Source organism: Notolabrus celidotus, chromosome 3, assembly GCF_009762535.1.
Source record: "Notolabrus celidotus isolate fNotCel1 chromosome 3, fNotCel1.pri, whole genome shotgun sequence".
Taxonomy (NCBI): Eukaryota; Metazoa; Chordata; class Actinopteri; order Labriformes; family Labridae; genus Notolabrus; species Notolabrus celidotus.
The window spans coordinates 20,008,715-20,027,594 of NC_048274.1; the positions used below are offsets into that span (position 1 = coordinate 20,008,715).

Below are 18,880 nucleotides of genomic sequence, written 5' to 3' on the forward strand. Positions count from 1 at the left end.
GGTGCTTCAACAAAGTTCTGAAAAGGAAATCTGAATATAAATGTAAATTAAATATTTAAGATGTGCCTCAGAGGCTCCACACAGGGACACACTGGCAGCTCAAAACACTGCAGCCTCTCGTGCTTTCTCAAAACTACTACACCTTCTCTTCTCTACTACAGGAGATATACTATCAAAGAAGAAAAGTTCTTTTTCTGATTGATTTGGTAAAAGATTTATCTTGAGACTAACCCAGATAAGGAGGAAAGGGGAGAAACCCTCAAAAAGCTGAATTCATTGCTAAGAGGTGTTTAGTCTTGCAGTAGCACAGCTGGAAGTGTAAAAATGTTGTAATCATGGTTTTGATATTCATTTGCGACATGCTTGGTTTTTGATGGCATAGCCACTGAGTGCAAAACACATACTGTAAACCTTTTTAAGATTAAAATATTATGAGAACCCTGGTCAACAACATGTTTTAACTGCACATTTAGGGAGAGCAGCTCAGCACCAGGGGAACCTGTAAATACATTTCAGTTAGAAAAAGACTCAGTCTGAATCCTAAGACAAATCATGGTGCTATGACGAAAATGGATGCTTTTTTTTTCACATGCAAATTGAATAAAAAAATATTGAAAAAAAACGCTGGCTGCACAAACTGGGTCATGATTTTTGAGAAAACTATCTGCATCATTTAGGGGACAGACACTCGCACTCAGTATCTCCAGTTAATCGTCTATAAACTTAAAATCCACATTTCAGAGGGAAAAAGTTGAACTCTGTACTCCACTGTGTTTACTTTGAGGTGATCTAGAAAAGACTTACTTAGTCATAAGTAAAACCACAATGTGCCATACTGCCTTTTATCACACTAATGAGGTAAGTTAAGTCTATCTCTATGTTTGTTTTGGGCTTTTTCCACTCTGGGAATACGAGCGCTGATCATCTGATGCACTCTTCATGGGAAACAGGTTGCTTGTTATCGTGGGAAGATAGAGTAACTAAGATGTGCAGATGCATGTCTTCAACCTGTCCAGGGTGTACTCCGCCTCTCGTCCAATGACAGCTGGGATAGGCTCCAGCCTCTTGGGACCCTGAACAGAATATGCGGCAAAGGCAATGGCTGGATGGATCGATGATGCACAGCAGCTAATTTGGGTGTCTTGTTTCAGTACAGGTGCCCTGATTTGCTTTTAGTGTTGGTGTAAAACTTGAAAAAGCCTAAATGCAGTTGAGTTTTGAAGACACACAGATGATGGTTATTTACTCTGAAGTGGTACTTCCTGTTATTTTCTTACTTTAACATGTGAACAGTACAGATCTAACCACTAACATAAACCTCAGGTATTATTCTTGCAGTTCCATTTAAATGTTGCCTACTGAGTAGGCTCACTTGGATATTAAATTACTAATAATAATAGAGTGAAGTCGTCATTTAGTTCTCAATCACAACTTTAATGTACTTGTTCTAATACATTTGTACCAATGAAAACCAAAGAAAGAACGCTTAAGAATAACTCAAAATAGTGGCAATATCTCCCACCCTGGTGTTTATGGTGATTGGTCAAACATGTTTAGGTAATTCTACAGTTTATGGTTCCTATCTTATCTGTGATTTGTAACCCCACAAATGACTGTTTCAAATAAAGGGTGTGCTTGTTCGTCTCCTGCTTCTGCACAGCTGTTTTTGATCACTACATGGACATTCAACTTCACTCATAAATTATCTTCAGGGAGTTGTCAGTCAAAACCACCTGTGTGGAGGTGCAGTCTGAACATCTTCAATGAATTACAACTTGGCCTGAGAACAGCAGTAAAACATCAGTATCAGTCATGTAATAGTATGTACCAAGTTTCATGTTTTTTCATTAAAATGAACATTTACAATCATGGCATGGGAATCCAAAAGTGAACACCCTTTTCAACAAGGCTAGGTAGTAGAAACAACAAATAATCTAAGTGGTATGTTTCAAAGACAGTAGAATCAACAACAATAATTATATATAAAAAATAGATCTTAATTAAAAGAACTAAGATGACAGCAAGGTTCCTTCAGAAAATACATGGTTTAAATTATACCAGGTAGACAGGTCAGGGTAAAACTTCTGATTATATATATAAACGAATGAAATACTGAGCACATAAAAATTATTTTTTTAACTAAATACAATTAAAAATGGGGCTTTGCAAATAAATGATAACTTACTGAAACTTTATTATGTGTTAATGAACATTGAATGTAATTATAATGGAGATGTTTTAAGTTTTTGTCTTTGTCAATGTATGTACACATAAAAAAATGAAAATGAAAACCAAATTTAACTAAAATAATGTTTATAAAACTCAGTAAATTTTAACTGAAACCGAGAAAAAAAATAACAAAGAAAGTTAAAATAAAAAGGAATTTTAAAACCACTATATCCTTGATCAGGGTAAAATCTCCCACAGTAACAAGTCAGCCATCAGTTGACAGTCTCACCTGTTGGCCACACGGTTGTGCTCACAGACCGCTCGCCCCATGGCTTTGCTTTTCGTCTGCACATGCGTGTTGTGTAGACGGAGCGGAGACCATTTCATCCAGCTCCAGCAGCAGCAGCAGGCCTCGCACACGCAAACATTACACACACAGACACACCAAGCACGGACGACCGTCACAAGAAAGACACGTTTTGGGATACTCGTTACGCGTTTAAACCTGGATGCTCCCTGATCTTAGGAGTCCTCCTCATGGGCCTTCATCGCTAATCTGCAGCAACATCTGGTCGACAGTAAAGAGAGATCTTGTGGGTGAGTTGTTCACAGCGCAGTCACTGTTCTGTCTCGTTGTGTTGCCTCTGCAACAACATTTGAGCCTGGGAAGATTCAGGAGAGTGCACACTGAGGATGTCATTATCTGGTTAGTGTTTACTATATGTATCAGATTATTTTTTTAAATGACTAAACAACAACGTTATGAAAAAACAGGTTTCACTGCACAGAGCTAATTTTAACCTGTTTAAGAGTGTTAGCTTTAAGCTAGCGGCTAGTTAACGTTTAGTGTAATGTTGATGGATCCATTATCGGACTGATGTAAGCTGGTAGTTCCATACAGATTTGACCCCTCCGTCCAATTTTCACATTGAAACAAACAGAAATAGCCAAATGCCAGTCGACATTTGTTTTTCTTTGTCACTCAATTATCTTGTTCAGGGCGATATTGCGGCTTTGCCCAAACCCTCCGAGTCTCCCACCTTCCTCTCCCACTTTCCCCCCTTTTGCTCGCCTCGGTATCGGCTTTGTGATCTTTGTCCTTCCCAATTAACTTCATACTCTATTTTCTATACTCTGTACGGGGCTTTAATTTAGGGAAACCCAGACAGATAGCTGCAAGTCAGTAAAACTAGAACTCCATGCAACATTGTGGAAAATTGGGATGCGCAGTTTTGGATGCCGATTATCATGGAACAGTGTGTAGAGAGACTTAAAGGGTAAATGGTAAACCTGTGCTTGAAAAAAAAATGCTAGAATAGTATTCGTGCATTTTGGTAATCTAAATGCCAAACTACCGCGTGAATGAAGAAGAAAAGCATGAAAGGAAGGTCCTGTCCGATAATGGAGTTAGTGGTTTTAGCCACCTCCGCTCTGAGGTCCAGCCCCTTACATTTGGGAAACACTGATCCGTATCTCTCCTCTCATACCGTTATGATACATTGTACCATCATTAATTACTTTCTTTTACATTGTGTGTGTATTCTTGGGAACAGTGTATATATATGTTTTAAAGGAACAGCGCCATAAAGATTAGTCCTGTTGACAATGACAGCAGATGATTCAGGGGACAACAATAACACTGATGTGGTGATGGTGTTTGTTATCCCATATAGAAATTGTTTTTCTTTTGCAGCCTCCATAAGGGGTCAAAGGTCATCCAAATTAAATGTTGTTATTAAATAAATCAATGCAGCATGATGCCTTTTGTGTTTTTAGTTCCCCACCCAGTAATTCAAGGCAACTGTTTGACTGAAATGTTAAAGTGTACAATACAAACCTTTGCAAGCAGTAGCATGACTGACAAAAGCAATGTAGTGTCTGTGTAGTGTTCTAATATTGTTTGAAGTGCATACTGCTGTGTGATGTAACACACTTTATCACTTACAATCTTACCCCTGGGTTGTTTTGTGGCGACAAATCTTCTGATTAACATATTATCTCTTAGTCGGTGCTTTGTTATCTGACTTGTTGTTACTTAAACTTTCAAATATTATCCCTCCAGATCTTGTTGACTAATAACTAACTGATTGCTGCAGTCAGTTTGAGGTTGAGCAGAGATTGTATTTTGTGTATAATTTGGATAGGAATGTTTGAAATCTGATTTAATTGATAATATTAAATTTGGTCCCCACCTGTCTTTACTGTGGGGTTCATTACAGTGAATGCAGAGTGCTGATGGAGCAGCATGATAGCTTTAGGTTTTTCTATCAGGGAAATCTGTTCCCAGTATTGGCTGGACTGAGTTGGGGTGTGGGGGCTTGGCATTCATCATCCCCAGAGGAATCGGCTGAACCAGACTGTAACATGTAAGAATCCATATGCTGCGTCTGTAAGGGCTAACCTGCTGCTGGTATGCTAGGATGTCCAGCATCAAGCTTTGAGGGTCTGTACTGTGATATTTTCAGATTATCCCTTTTTTACACCAGAGCTGAATTTGAAATAATTTCTATTTAACACAATTTTTAATATAGCAGTCCTCTGAACACAGCATGACTCAGCTGTGGTCTCAGTAGTATTCCGACTGCACAGCTCTCCATCTGTGAGGTCAGACCCATCTCGTAAGGTGGCAGAAGACTTGCAGATTAAATCATTACGCTCCTCCGTTTCCTATCTTCTTTTTGTCAATAGCTCCCTCCCTTCTCACCAGCTGACTGATGGCCAGATTGGAGTAGTCTAATGGAGGTGCAGCTTGACAAGGACTTGAGGTGACAGGACATGTCTGTTAGCCCAGCTACATGTCAGCTCTCTTTTATTCAGCAATGGCTTATGAAGAGGGGTGGATATGGCAGTCTGGTCGATCCTTAAAGCTACGAGGAGCTGATCTGTGTTCCTGTCTTACTTTGAGCCCTGAGCTGGGCTTATGTGCTCAGCAGGGAAGTAATGGCTCCTCTGTCTGCACACTGACCATCTCATTGCACATTTGAAGCTTGTCCAAGGCCCTGCTGACCTCAACACAATGACCGTGTTTAGTTCGTTTTTTCCCCTCCAGCCCCTGCTCTTCAACGTTCACTGTCTCTTTAATCAGCAAGTGCAATGACAGAGGAGGGATTTATTGTGGTGACTTTGGTGCAGAGCTTAGCAGTATACTGGCACTCATGAGCAACAGGACATCACAGATGGTGCAAGACATGCTCTGCACAGTAGGCTGTTTTACTCCGCATGAATACATTCAACAGCGTTTACTCCATGACATTTTTCAGCCTGGTTTAGTGTGTTTGTAGCCTTAAATAATGTGCTTGGTGGGGCGTGAACCTTAACATCATATTGTGTATTACTTTGTTTGATCAAAGTTATGCATTACTCATTGCAAGATGCAAAGCTGCGGTCGGTGCCACTCATCTACTTCTTTAATGGTTGGTAGAAAGTGATACTGTCGGCACATCTGCAGTGCACCTGCAGTACTTCCTCTTCTGAACTTCCAATATGTGTCATATAAAACAGTACAGTGTTCATTTATGAGGTGTACTTCAGTTTCATAAGCGATCAGCTGGTAAGCCATGAAGGCATCCTTGTTTTTCTTTTTTGAGTACCAGGCTGTCCGGACAAGTTCTGCTGCTTTCCAGCTCATCAGACTTCTAATCAGATTATTGCTATTACACACTGTTTTGTGACTGATTACAAACTGAGGATATTTTCAATGAATTTGGGGTTTATTGTCTCAAGTAATTGATAAATCTGGTTTATAACATGTCCAAAAATACTGAATACAAAAGTCCAAACCTGGGTCAGTATCAGACTCCAAATTTGTTACGATAGATAATACGGCCAAAGTCAGTGGACATCCCAAATATAGTCTTTTCAACTCTAGGAATAAATCCCAGAATAACAGCATTTAGCTTTCCGAAGAGGTCATGAAGAGCTTAGTGACTTTAAACCTGCTCCCAAAGGATGTCACCTACAAGTCCGTTTGTAAATCGCTGCCTTTGCTGGTAAACCTCTCTCTTCACTTGTGAAGTTATTTCAACCTCCAGGAGCATCAACCACAAAGTACCAGACCATGCAAACTCACAGTGATGAAGCACGTAGGGTGTAGAAATTGCCCATCATCTGTTCAATGTTTTACAACTGCCTCTGGAAGCAACATCAGCACATTGACTCTGGAGCTGTGGAAACCTGAATCTTTTGCTGTGTGGCTTATACTCCACTATCTGTCAACTTGATGAGCAAGCACTGGCCTGGGTGGATGCAGGCAGAGCATCCCACTTAAATGTATAATGACTGCTGGAATGTTTGATAGAGGATTGATAATGGCCGTGTTAATGATGGTTAATTTTTTTAATTCTGGCTCAAAAACGCAAAACTCTGATAACAGGTTTTCTTCGCCCTACAGGAGGCAGAAGTTCTGGCTCATTTGGCACATCCAGCCCTTCTGTTTTTTTAGGGAAGGACTAATGCAGCACTAGCATGACCATGCTCCTGTACACAGAACAAAGTCCATAGTGACTGTTGGGTGGAGAAAGGCCTAAACAGAGCCCTTCTCAGTGATTACCTCCAAGGGATTAGAGTACTGATTAGTCGTCAGACCTTCTTGTCCAACAGCAATAACTGGCTGCAAAAATCTGGAGTAAAGGCTTTTGGGGGTGGGGGCATAGCTCCCTGAAAGTTAATATATGTGTTTAATCACTGAGGATGGGGATCCCATAAGCTCAAACAGTGTGACAACCAGGTGTCCATTGAGTTATGGTTATACTATTTGGCATTACAAAACCCAGTCAAATGTGCTAGTACCACTGAACACCCAGTATAGGCTTTGTTAGAAATTAGAGCCAGTTAAATTATTTGTCCAAGGTAGGGATGACCACAATTAATTGATTATCGATTAATTGATTTTTAAGAAATTACTCGAAACACACATTTTTGTTATCAATTTTCTGTCACGTGGAACAAACATCATGTGGTCTCATATTATACTCATCTATCAGGGAGGTGTTTTAAGTTTAAAGCATGTTTCATGTGAATCAGCTGTTAAAGGTGTTGCGCACAGCGGAGACGCTCAGCTGGCGGCTGCGGCTGTGCGTCAGGTCTCCACGTGCACTTTTTAAAAGAGGATCAATACAAAACTGCTGCCAACAACAACACGGACACAAAGGTTGAGAGCTTTAAACAGGATATTTCCCACCTTTGGATACAAAGGCAACAGACAGGTGGGAAATTCTGGTACACTACATTTACAGAGCAGCAACATCAGAGCCGTCTGGGCTTTTCTCCAGCGGGACTGATTATGACCCGGTTGCGCTCCTGGCTGACACCTGACCGAATACACATGTTTATTTTTCTCAATAAGAACGAGTAAACAGAAAACTGGACACAGTGAGTCTGAAGTACTTTTCTGTTAGTATTATGAGCCTTCACTTTATAAGATTATGTCCGCGGAGAATATTTTAATGAGCCTGATCGTTGATATTCTGCGTGTCAAACGTGTGCCCGTATTCAATCCTGTCAGTTATATGCATTTTGTTGCTGTAGAAAATAAAATTTAGGGGGAAAACAACAATTTGGCATTGTTTTTGACGTAAGAATAATAATGTTTTTTTTTATCAATTAATCGATAATTGTTCGTTAACATTTCCAAAAATCGATCACGGAAAATACTTAAAATGTACATCCCTAGTCCAAGGGTTTAAATTAGTTAAATACCAAAAAATGAACTGTTAACAGTGTTTTGGATATTTTTCTTTAATTCTTTACCCAAGAGTGTCTGATATGTGCTGCATTATAAATTAAGTCGGTTATGATTTTGTGCATTTAAGTAGTTTTTTGAATGATTCCAGTATCAGTACAGGCCTTCCACCTAGTGGAGCATTAGGTGTTGATTCTATGCACATGAATATATCGCCGACCTGCTCCATCCCTACCTCACCAGTAGGTCACTCAGGTCTTCTGACCAGGGCTTGCTGGTTGTCCCTCGAGCTCGTCGAAGGACAAAAGGTGACTGTGCGTTTGAAGTGGTGGCACCAACATTGTGGAACGCTCTTCCTGTAAATATTCCCTCAGCTGTCTCTGTTGTCACTTTTAAAAAACACATTTATTTAAACAGGCTTTCGACTCACCTTGTACAAACTAATGTTTTATTTATGCTATTGTCTGTTTCTTTTACTGTTTTATTATTTCATTTTAATTTGAATATTTTTCTTGTGAAGCACTTTGTGATTTTATTCTATGAAAAGTGCTATACTAAATAAAATTTACTTACTTACTATTTACTTGCATAACTATTACGATTTATTACCTAAATTAACCCGAAAGAAAGTCCACTGGTTTCAGTTGTTATTGTTTGAAAATAACAAACATCAGCATTGATGTCAGAAAAAATTCTGCAACCAGTGTTTTTCCACCAATATAATGTTTAGCAGTCAAAGTGAACAGGTCAGATGTCTCAATTAATACCCAAGTCTGTGCATGGGAATCGGTGTGGTTAGGGAAAAAATGGTTATCAATACACCTTCACCATAAGTCTGTTTATTTATTTTTTCAGCTGACATTGACAGAATACCAGCATTTTCTTTATCCAAAGCCCAGACTCACATTTGTTGCTTATTTATTGATGGATGCTCAGGGTACAATCAAAACAAGGGCCGGCTGCCCCGCCCCTCCACCCAAACTGGTCACAAACAATTTTTCACACTGTTGCCCCCTTTTTTTTTTTTTGCACCTGTAGATCTGTGAAAGAAGAACCCCCTTCTTACCCTCCCCTCTTGTGATCACACTGCCCAGTAGAATAGTTGCATTGTGGTTGCCATTTCGCGCGCTATCTTAGCAAGCCTCTCCATCTGGGCAGCGGCTGGTCAGTCAGGCAGCGTCTTGAAGGCCGGGGGCTTGGAGCACCACGCCTGCTGGCTAGCTGCACAATGTGGGCTATTAGCAGAGCTGCAGGCTGGACACATGCCTCATCTTTCACTACCTCCACGGCTCCCAGAGATTTCCCACCGGGAACTGTTCCACACAAGGATGACCATGATCCCACATTTGAACATTTCTGGAACACGCCTTGTCAAGTAGGAACTCCATGCTTCAAAGAAAACATAGAGCATTTTGTAAATGATGATGCTTGAAACATAAAACAAAGACTTAAACATTTCCTTTACAAATATGTTTCTGAAGTTAATAATTACACTAGAAATGCGCATAATCAAATAAGTCTCATCTGTTAGATAGAATACAGGTGCCCACCCATGTTCTGTAGCCTGCAGCTCAAATCTTATATCATCCATGTAATGATTTTCTACCTGAAGTGTTCCTTCAGAAACAGTATCTTCCACGTCACCAACTTTGATATGGTCTTTGGGTCTTTGTTTACACCTAACTTACAGCATCCGCCTATGACTACAGCTACCCCGTGGTGCAAACCGGAATGAGCAACAGGACTGCTGGATGACATCAGCTTTTGATTGGGGGTGTTTGTGTGAGCTGAATTGAATTAATGAGCTCATAGAACGATCTTAGCATAGGGTGACAGTTTTAAACTTCCTGCTGTGAGTGAATTCATGTAGAAGAGCTGAAGCCTGGAGCATCTTTTCAATTATGGGATGAGCATGAAGCAGGTCTACTCAAATCACGTTCAGCCTTATGTTGATAAAGTGCAGGAGTTTACCAATGCAGCTTCAGCCATCCACTGTGTTCATTGTCATCTTTTTAGACTGCTTCGTGATTAGAAAGATTGAGTTTGATCATAAATGTGTTGTCAAAGCCATGAAGTAACCAGCTGTATATATATCAGAAATTACGGTGGGTGCTGTGTTTATCCTGTGGAAGTGTGTTCATCATAAAGGGATATGATGGTATACAGTTGGACGCCCACCTCACTAATGAAAGGATGTTGTTATTAAATGTGTTTGTGAAACCAGCAGCTGCCTCCTGTCTAAATGTACACAGGGTAAACAAACACAAATAAAAGCACTGCAGGGCGCAGTTCTTTTTTTGGGCTTCAGAGTCAAACATTCATCACAGTATTATAGGTTTGAATTGATTGGCTTTATCAGGGCCAACATTCTGTTGTGTATCCTGTATGGACTATGACAGATGAGATGATTAAATCTTGCTACTTTAAGAGGACCACCAGCTACAGGAAACAGCTAATAGCAGCAGCCGTCATTTTTGAAATAGTTGGGACTAGTGCTGGTCGATATTGAAAATTATGTTATCACGATAAAATATTTTGTATAAGTCGATTTCGATAAATATCACGATAAATGCCAAATCATTATTTCATTTAAATTTAAATACAGATTTTTGGTCCTGAGTGAAAGTTGAAGAAACCAGACAGTTTGTTAGTTTGTATCTGGATTTAGTTTTCTGATAAACTTCTTGAATCCACCATTTCTGAAGATGCTAACAGGAAGCAGGTCTTTTGTGAGAGATAAAATTTTTGTTTTATTTTGTAAATTCTTATTTTTCTCAAATTGAGGTTATTTCCATAATTTGATTTCCATTTACAACAAATATATATCAAATTATGTACTGTGTATCGGTTTGTAGAGTATTGTTTTGAGTTGTGCTCTCCCCTTTTAGATTACTATGGGTTACAGGCAGAGCAATACTGTTTCCCACAGTGCAGTGAATGTATCACGATTATAAAGTGTTCAGTTGTCCTATGGTCGCGGTGGACATTAAACGTGTTAGAAATGAACAGCAGAAGTTGTCTCTGCTCTTCCTTTATCCACATCAAGGAAGTAGATTTCATGAAGTGTATTAAGGTAATAGTTAAAGCAGAGTCGACACAGTGTCAGACTAACGACTCTGCTTTGAGCTTGTAGGTTTTCAGTTTTCTTTCGTGCCGCTGTCCCTCGTCTCAGCTGTTTTTACATTCCCCACCGAACGTCTTTAAGCCCCCGCCTACCTCTCACATGATTGACTGTTCAATGTCGTCTTCTTCTTCTGTCTAATGTTGGGTGGCAACCATAGACTATATAAAATATGGACATAGTATCCGTGACGTCACCTATCTGTTCCTGAGAGCTGTTTTGAAGCAAATCGATGGCAGCAGCCATTTTGGAAATTTGGAACTGAACCAAGCAGAGTGTGACGTAGTGTGAGCCTCCTAGCCAACAGCTATGTGTTCCAGACCGGGAGTCACGTCAGTCATGTCCTTATTTGGGCAAAAACTTGAAATCTTAATATCTTCTTAACCGTCACGTTAGAAAAAAATTCAACCCCCGTACAGTGTGTGCCATTAGAGAGATTAGCTTCGTATAGGGCTGAACGATATATCGTTATCGTATCGTTATCGCGATATGAACATTCAAGATATTCATTTCCCAAAATCAACGATATCAACGATATTTTCCCCGCTTGCCATGCATGTATGCTTGCCCTAACATGTACAGCTGAGGCCAGCCAACCACAAACCTCATTTCATGCTTGCCATTGATTGACAGCTGAAGCCAGCCAATGACAAACATCAGAGCGCGAGGGAGACGGAGACACAAACTCTCACATACACTACACACAGTTGGGAAACAGAAAGTGAAACTTAAGAAACATTTCAGAAAATGGTTCGGACGCTGGACAAACTTTACAAAATACCATCCCGAACATATCTTAATCAAGTGGCCATTCCCAAACTCTACAACGAATGTAAAAGCGAAAGTTTAATCCGATCTCCGTGAAATCGATCATTTTGCCACAACCACGGATCTGTGGTCGAGCCGGACCACCGAACCTTACATCAGTTTAACGGTCCATTCTATAACAACAAAGACCCGGTGTCTGCTGACGTCCTTCTTACCTGGGGAGCATACTGGGGATATTATAGCACGTGAGATGAGAGGTGTATTAGTGGACTGGGATTTGAAGGAGGACTAAATGCAGTCTGTTTTTTTCGGGCACTTCTACAGGGAAAACAGTTTAAACTGTCTCCCTGTGTTAAGACCTCCATTGTTCCCAGCAACGTGCACTTTCTATGAAGATGTGTAGCTCTTTCTAGTACTATCTGTTATGTGATTAAGTGTTGATAATTGTGAGATATGGACAGACTCAGCGCCTGCGACCCTTAGGAGGAGTGTTTTCAATCAAACCAGCACATCAACACTCCCGATTTGTTTAACCTAATAGTATATCACTGTGTTCTTTCCGATCGCAAATTGAATAGTGCTGAGAATTTTTTATTTTTCCAAATTCTGAATCAGTTCAGACAATCTTTTAATCGATTATATCTGTTGTAATGAATCCCCCCTCCAGTGTGGGCACTGTGGGTGCTGCAGTGCCGTGATCAGTAACCCTTCTTGATTAGACAACTGTTGCTAAGTCAACAAAACAAGACATTTTTGATTTAGTTGTACAACTGGAATAGAAGAAGTTGATTGAAGTCGTGTGAAAGCACTGTGAAGCTGTGTTAGAATTCTTCAACAAGATGAAGAACTGAGACAGCAATTTCCGTGTTAACATAGATTGTATGGTTGAGCCAGCATGCACGGTACACTACGTGCGCACATCAAGGTAGTTACCACCTCTGCCTCATTTTGAATCAGGGAACTAAAACCCTGATAATGTTTTCATTTCTGCAAGTCTTCTTAAGTGTTAACCGAAAAAATACTCAGGGCTGCAGTTCAATTTGTATTTATCTGATTAGTGTTGAACAATCTATTGATAGAATTGGTTTCTGTAACTCTGCATCATTGAACAGGTTTTGATATTGCTATGAAATTGATACTGATATTGTTGTTCCATGAAACTCTGCAGTTTTTTATATCCATAGAAACAAAGCTGCAATTCAGCAGAACTCTTTCACCTTACCTTTCAAGTAGGGATGTAAACAATTAATCGAGTATCGATTAATTAATTGTTAGTAAATTACTTGAAATGTGCCTTTTTGTTTTTAATTTTCTGTCACGTGGAACAAATATCATGTGGTCTCATATTTGGTTCAGCTATCAGAGAGGTGTTTTAATTTAAAGCATGTTTCGATGTGAATCAGCTGTTAAAGGTGTTGCGCACAGCGGAGACGCTCAGCTGGGGGCTGTGGCTGAGTGACAGGTCTCCACGTGCGCTTTTTAAAGAGGATCAATACAAAACTGCTGCCAACAACGACACAGACACATAGTTTGACAACTTTAAACAAGACATTTCCCCACCTTTAGATACAAAGCAAACAGACTGGTGAGAATTGCTAGTACACTATGTTTGCAGACCAGCAACATCAGAGCTGTCTTGGCTTTTCTGCCGCTGCTGATTATGACCCGGTTGCGTTCCTGGCTGACACCTGACCGCGTACACATGCTTATTTTTATTCATAAGACTGATAAGACTAAAAACTAGACACCCTGAGTCTGAAGTACTTTTCTGTTCAGTTCTCTTGTTGCAGCAAAAACACAGTTAGTACCTCATACACACAGTGAGGCATGCTGGGAAGATACAGCCCATTACAGGTTTAGAGTTTTTATCTGTTTATGGAGGAATTAGACTATTATGAACATCCAAAGAAGAAAAACCGGATGGAACACTCATGATGATGACGATGATGATTGTGATAATGACAATGAATCCTGTCTCAGCAGGGAGACTCCAAGACTTCCTCTATTATCTGATGGTCCACACACTCAGGAGTAGTTTGTGAAACTGAGTCATTAGATGCACTTCAAAGATACAGCGAACGTGTCTGCTTCACTGATGTCACAGAGAGTGCTGAAAAATAAAGTGACCTGATTTAGGTCTTCTCTGATACAGAGATTTCCATTAAAGGAATAATTCACTTGATCTGTTCTGTGTGTGGAATTCCCTTCAGGCCATCTTTTTAATAAAAGCAAATTTTCTCCCCAATGATTTCATTTGAGAGATTAAAACTGAAGATCAGCTCAGTGTGGTGATGTTGTTTGGCTGTGGCCTTCATCTGAGCATGTTTTTAATACACCAGCTGATATGCCCAGTGGCTTACTGAGGGGGAGGTAGCTGAATAGGTGGCCGCATAACGTGTATAAATCAAGCGGCAACCTCCAATATGAAGCCCATGCAGAAGTGTTATAAACTGTAATCATCTTCATACACAGAAATTATTTAAGTTTGTGTTCAGAGTGGTTCCCTTTCAGTCATTGATTTTAAAGGGTGGGCAAATTGTTGATCTCTTTTTGTTGCCCATGACACTTACAATGGTTGCAGCTAAAATATGTAATCAAGATTCTTTGTATGTTAAAGATGTACCATGGTGGACACAGTTGCCCTTGAAACAGAAACAGCAGGGGTGCTGATTTAGCCCACCCGGAGAGGGCACCCTATACAGAGGCAAAGTCCTGGTTGCAGTTTCAATCCCCACCTTCTTATCCTTAAATTAAATGTCTCTTTACACTGCTTTCAAACACAGCAATTCATAGTTTTCCATCACGTGACCACTACGGCAGCCTGGAGGTAAAAAAAAAAGAGCGTAGTGACATGACGGCTTTCATTCATACAGACTTGTAAAACCTTCTCCTTAACTTACCTAAGAACACTTTATCACCAGACTGACAGGATAAAAGGGTTAGGCTCTGAAAACAGCAAAGTTATTACTAAACTAGCGTTAGCTGGTTTGCTAGCGGTGTCAACAAGTTACTGCTGGAGTTGTTTATATCGGTCCACGCAGTGACCATGTCAGGGGTAATACATCGACTAAGCATACATGAATTAAAATACTCTGTGTTTACTTCAACGTACCATTAATGAAATGTTTGCTCAAAGACGTGTGGACTTTTAATGTTGTTTTGTTCCCTCACCAGGGACAGCAGAGCGTCTAATAGAGTTAATCCACATCTCCTCCTATCAGGGTTTTATTTCTCAGATGGGAATCTTACTGGGATATTAGAGTATTTTTGAAGTGGGGTTTTACAAGTTTTATGTCACTATGAGTTGTACGATCCATAACGGATGCAGCTCAGCTCAGCCCCTGTAATGAGAAACAGAACTCAGGCTAGGCTACAGATTTCTGCAGATCGGGTCAGTCCTACCAGGTAATGTAGCTGATTTTGAAAGATTCCAACCCGAGCACTTATCTTAGTTTAGGTGTACGTTCAACTTGGGATTTTTTTCAGCACTTCACTTTGACATCAGAAAGCCTGTTTGTTTTCGCATCATTTGCAGATGCAACACAGGCATGCTCCTCCGCCTGCAGTGCACTGATCAGCTGTTCAGGTCTGCAGCTTCAAAGTGACAAAAATACAACCAAACTTAATAATGAGGGATTCTGACCGAGACAATGTCATGGCGTTTACTGCGGACATACGAGGACACCTTCATGAGCCGGAGTTTATGGAGGAAAAGACGATTCAATGAACCGGAGGAAAAAGTGGAGAAACTTCTGAGCTAAACTGGAGAGCAGGAGAGATCCCGAGTTACCTGGTGGTACAGGTGTGTAAAATGTGAGCTAATGCTAAAACAACTGTCCACACTTTTTAAGTTTTAAAACACGTAGTTGGCAGCAGAGTCCGGTCATTTTCTCGTAGCCTGTAGCAGAAAAAAGCCTCTTTTTGCCCTCCAGGGGGGGCGTTCCATAAGCATGTGACGTCACGTTAAAACTATGAAGTGCCGATAAATGATCTAGAATAGAAAGGGCTCGCTGTACATTGTGTCTTACCGCTGTAGAAACGTCCTGGTTGACCAGAAACCATGGATAGATCTAGTTGAATACTATGAGGCTTGTCAGGATTTTCAATGCTACTGATTTTGGGAGATTAGAATTGAAATTTTGCACAAATTTCCTGATAGATCCTCATGCAAGTGCTCTTCTTTAAACTATATTTACAGCCTGCAGAAGCTTAAAACCTTCATATTAATGTAGTATACAGAAATAGCTGTATGCTCTGGTGAATATTTATTATGTAGAAGCATCTTTCCCTGCAGGCATTTGAGATGTCAACAGAAAAGGCAGTAATCTCAGACAGTTTGACATACATTGGTCATAATGAAGCACATCTGTGGAACACAATATTGGGTTGACTGCTGACTGCTGTTCTCCATAAAAGTATCTCTATCCTCCTAGTTTTTTTCCAGGTCACTGTCATAAGCTATTACAACCTTGTTTTTTGTGGCTCATGCACACATGCACTTGAATTGACCAGAAATATTATGTTCTCCAATGTCAGTAAAGATATTTGCAAGTTTGTTGGAGCTCTAATCAGAAAATGAAGTTCATTGTTGTAAATTGATGGCTGTTGCATTCTGTTTTTGCATCGTGAGTAACAAAGTGACAAAAACTTGAAAATTAAGGGAAAATTGTCAGTCTTGATAATGTCCAACAAACAGGAACTTAATATTGATTGGTAATTCGATAAAATCACTTCCTGTTCTGATGCTGACATATAAATACCAATGCCAATCAAATCTTTGAATTGTATTAAAAGGGAATCCGTTGTTTATTAGTTATTTTCATACAAATGCTATATCATGGGAAATAAATTCTCCAGGTTATTGTTCCACTCTATATTCATCTCAGTGCAGGTCAAGAGAAATCAATATAATTTTACCATCTGATACTGGGTGCCTAACCCCAGAAATTACTCAGCCAAGATAGTAAGTAATGTTGTGTTGAGCAGTTAACACTGGTTACGTAAAATGTAATATTGTAAACAGCACTGAATGAACATTTTTGCATGTGTTGCGGACCACTAAGACAATGCAACTCAAGCTGTTGAATATTGTTATGATCACATTTCAGTCACTTTAGACTCACATACACCACCACCATAAACCACCTTTTGTTCCTTGTTCAAGTGAATGTGTACATGTTGAAAGTAATGTTGCCCACCATTGTGGGCCATCACAGTGAGAGACAGCATGATTATAATATTGTCGATGGCACGTTGAGCTGTCACAATATCAGGTTTGTACCTCACAATTGTTGTAGCCAAAGAAATTCATTATAACAGTACTATTGCAATATTCATAGAAAAGCAGACCTGACTTGACAAACAAACAACTTGGAGAAAAAAATACTGTCAAATCCAACATTGTGATAACTTGGCTTTAACAATATAACAAATAACTTAATGTTAACATTTCCTCTATTCTATCATGATGAAATCTGCAGGATGGTGGAGGTGAAGGTGGATGAATAGATTGGTGGCTATAGTATTTATGAACGCCCCATCTTTATTTAAGAAATCCCTAAAACTCCCAGACTGGCAAGGAACCATCTTTTGGGTTCCCTGTGGGCAGCCACTGCCACCACAAGACGAGCATAGTCTGGGTAGCTCATTTCTTGATCGGCACACACTGTAGGGGTGGTGAATTTTTTTCTAATGCGGCAATTTCGGAGCTATTGAGATTACGAGTCTTCCAATGAGAGGCACAGCTGACTTGATTGACAGGCGGGAACACTGTAGCTGTTGGCTAGGAGGCTGAAAGCCTGCCTCTTTACGTCACAATGGCTCAACAGCAGTGATATGGCTGCCGCCACCGATTGGCCTCAAAACAACGTTTCAGATACAGAAGGGTGACGTCACGGATCCTACGTCCATATTTTATACAGTCTATGATCCCTGATAAGAGATTGCAATTTTTGTTTGGCAATCATAGCCCTGACTTTGGTTCCCTGTTTACAAGTGTATATTTTTACCTCCTTCATAAAGACATTAAAACGGTATATTTAGTCAGGATTTCTCATTAAGATGTCTTTCCCTCTTAAACCTGTGCACCATATGTTGACTAACAGCCATTCATAGCAATATATTATTGCTTAGTCAGCGCTCTGTGTCTCAAACACACACTCATGCACATCATCTGCTGTTCTTGCCCATGACTGACCGTCTGAGCAGACCATGCTGGGGTCAGCATCAGAGGAAAATAAAGCCGCTTGTCTCAAGTTTCTTCTGAGCTCTGTCTTGGGTCTCATGGGAACGTAAGAATGTACGAACCATTTAGGATACGCCGACCCCTCCCTGCGTATTCTTAACTCCAGCCTCAATGTTAACCTCATTGTGTCATGAGAGGGGCAGAGTTTGAATACATTTTTAGTTGCAGATTATTTTCATTGTTGTTGCCAAATATGCGTCCCACATTTAGCCCAGGGAGGCGACTAGAGGATTGTCTATTGTTGTTGGCATAGCACAGGCTCTGTTGTTGTTGTTGTTGTTGTTGTGGTGATGTTTTTGCAGTGAAGAAATGCCATTTTTAGTGTCCACTGAAGATTCCTGAACACAGTCATCCATCTATTACTATTAAATTGAATGGAGTATTGTTGCTATATCCAGCTCATGCCTTTTCTAGTCCATTTTTCTGTGTGTGTGTGTGTGTGTGTGTTTGTGTGTGACTTCTAATGCAAAGCTTTGTCACACTGTTTGCCCTCACGTCCACAGTGTGTCCAGTGACTCTATGCCCTGTATCACATCATATTATAGAATTAATAAAATATATGAAATTGAATCCAGAAACAATAGATTGATTGGCTTAACTGGAAAAAAGTGCTAAACCAGAGGCTGGTATCCCTCCATTTCAAGGATCCGGAAAAATTAAATCCAAAAACCTGGTTGTTTTTTACACTTTGAATCCATTAATAGAAGGTTTCTTGTTTCTTTGCAGAAGGCTACAGCTCACATAAACGTCTTCCTTTGGGCTCCCATTAAACTTTTCAGTGTGACTGCCATCCGTCGAAACATGAGCGATGCACATGTTGCAAGTTTCCAGCGGAGTTGTTAGCAAAAGAAGCGTGACATGCACCTAAACTGCAGAGCCTCTGTAGTTATCCTCCATC

General features: G+C 40.1%; 1 protein-coding gene and 1 long non-coding RNA gene across 3 annotated transcripts in view; one reads left to right on the forward strand and one right to left on the reverse strand.

Annotated features, from left to right (window-relative positions):
- Positions 1 to 2,487: 2,487 nt before the first annotated feature.
- Positions 2,488 to 18,880, forward strand: part of LOC117810954 (tyrosine-protein kinase CSK) — a 66,349-nt gene continuing 49,956 nt past the window's right edge. The window contains exon 1 of one of the 2 annotated variants that reach the window (XM_034680969.1): positions 2,488 to 2,766. The gene's annotated coding sequence lies outside the window, so the exon portion shown is untranslated. Of the gene's footprint in view, positions 2,767 to 2,793; positions 2,876 to 18,880 lie in introns of those variants that run through there. The other variant, XM_034680970.1, reaches the window with a different exon arrangement.
- Positions 8,669 to 10,226, reverse strand: LOC117810955. The gene is made up of 2 exons (XR_004630884.1): positions 9,821 to 10,226; positions 8,669 to 9,238 (listed from the first exon to the last, which is right to left on the reverse strand). It is a non-coding gene; the product is annotated as an uncharacterized LOC117810955 (long non-coding RNA).